Below are 2,043 nucleotides of genomic sequence, written 5' to 3' on the forward strand. Positions count from 1 at the left end.
CAAATGGGACCTAATCAAACTCCACAGCTTCTGCACAGCAAAAGAAACAGTCATTAGAGTGAATCAGCAACCAACAGAATGGTAAAAAATTTTTGCAGTCTACCCATCCTACAAAGGGCTGATATCCAGAATCTACAAAGAACTAAAACAGATTTGCAAGAAAAAAAAACAACCCCATTCAAAAGTGGGCGAAGGATATGAACAGACACTTTACAAAAGAAGACATAGATAAGGCCAACAAACTTATGAAAAAATGCTCATTATCACTGGTCATTAGTGAAATGCAAATCAAAACTTCATTGAGATACCACCTCATGCCAGTTAGAATGGCGATCATTAAAAAATCTGGACACAACAGATGCTGGAGAGGATGTGGAGAAATAGGAACAATTTTACACTGCTGGTGGGAGTGTAAATTAGTTCAACCATTGTGGAAGATAGTGTGGCGATACCTCAAGGACTTAGAAAAGAAATTCCATTTGACCCAGCAATCCCATTACTGGGTATATATCCAAAGGATTATAAATCGTTCTACTATAAGGACACATGCACATGAATGTTTATTGCAGTAATGCTCACAATAGCAAAGACCTGGAACCAACCCAAATGCACATTGATGATAGACTGGACAGGAAAAATGTGGCACATATACACCATGGAATATTATGTAGCCATCAAAAACGATGAGTTCATGTCCTTTGTAGGGACATGGATGAACCTGGAAACCATCATTCTCAGCAAACTGACACAAAAACAGAAAATCAAACCCCGCATGTTCTCACTCCTAGGTGGGTGTTGAACAATGAGAACACATGGACACAAGGAGGGGTTATCACACACTGGGTCTGTCATAGTGAAATAGGGGAGGGACAGTGGGGGGTGGGGAATTGGGGAGAGAGAGCATGGGGAGAAATGCTGGATATAGGTAATGGAGAGGAAGGCAGCAAATCACACTGCCATGTGTGTACCTATGCAACAATCTTGCATGTTCTTCACATGTACCCCTAAACCTAAAATGCAATAATAAAATGCAGCAGGTATTAATTTGGGGGGGTCACAGAAATTTTTAGCAAGCAGATGATTTGCAAATATGGAATCCACATATAATGTGGCTTGACAGTACCTCCTCTTTTTCTGGGTGTGGTAAATGGGAAGGAAGATCTGTGACTTTTTATACTTTTAGTTTTTATTCTTCACTTACTGGTTTTGAACCAACTTCATCATTTCTGTATGAGAGAGAGATGCTTTTCTACTTTGATTAGTCTACCTTTCTTCTCATTCCTTTCTTTCTTCTGCCTTCAAGAATAGAGAATAATAATTTGTTTGTACAGGGTGTGAAATTTTTATTGGCCCACATTTATTAATAGGTACAATTCTTGTGTGTAAAAGATTACACATATATGTATGTTCAGACAAAAAGTTAACGTACCAGGACTGAGACAGCTATCCTTCTTAGAAAAGTGTGCTTGCAAGCTTATCTCTTGGCTGGCATTTGGGAACCTTAAAGTTCAGGAGAATTCTCACTACCCTAACTGATAACAATAACTGAATATTACAGAACTTTTGTGCAAACAATAAGGTTTATACTGGACATGTGCTTTCTTTCTGGGACTCTGGAATTTCTATAAGTGCTAGGCAGGATGCCTATGCAATCAACCTCCAATACAAACTTTGGTCACCGAGTGTCTAAAAGCGCTTCCTTTAGAGACCACACTCCATGCAAGTCACAGCTTGTTGCTGGAGAAATTGAGTGTATCCTGTGCGACTCCACTGAAGAGGACTCTTGGAAGCTTGTGCCCGGTTTCCCCTAGCCTTCACCCCACACACTTTATCCCTTTGCTGATTTTGCTTTGTGTTCTTTCACTGTAGTAAATCATAGCTGTGAATAAAACTATACTGAGACCTTTGAGTATTCTTAGAGAGTTAGTAAACCTAGGGGATACTGGGCACTCTGACACAATTTGCTTGCCTCTTAGTACCTTCATCTCTCATTGTCGTTTGTCCCTGGGAGGAAACTGGATGCAGGACCTTATCCCACATTCT

This window comes from Callithrix jacchus, chromosome 10, assembly GCF_049354715.1.
Source record: "Callithrix jacchus isolate 240 chromosome 10, calJac240_pri, whole genome shotgun sequence".
Classification (NCBI taxonomy): Eukaryota; Metazoa; Chordata; class Mammalia; order Primates; family Cebidae; genus Callithrix; species Callithrix jacchus.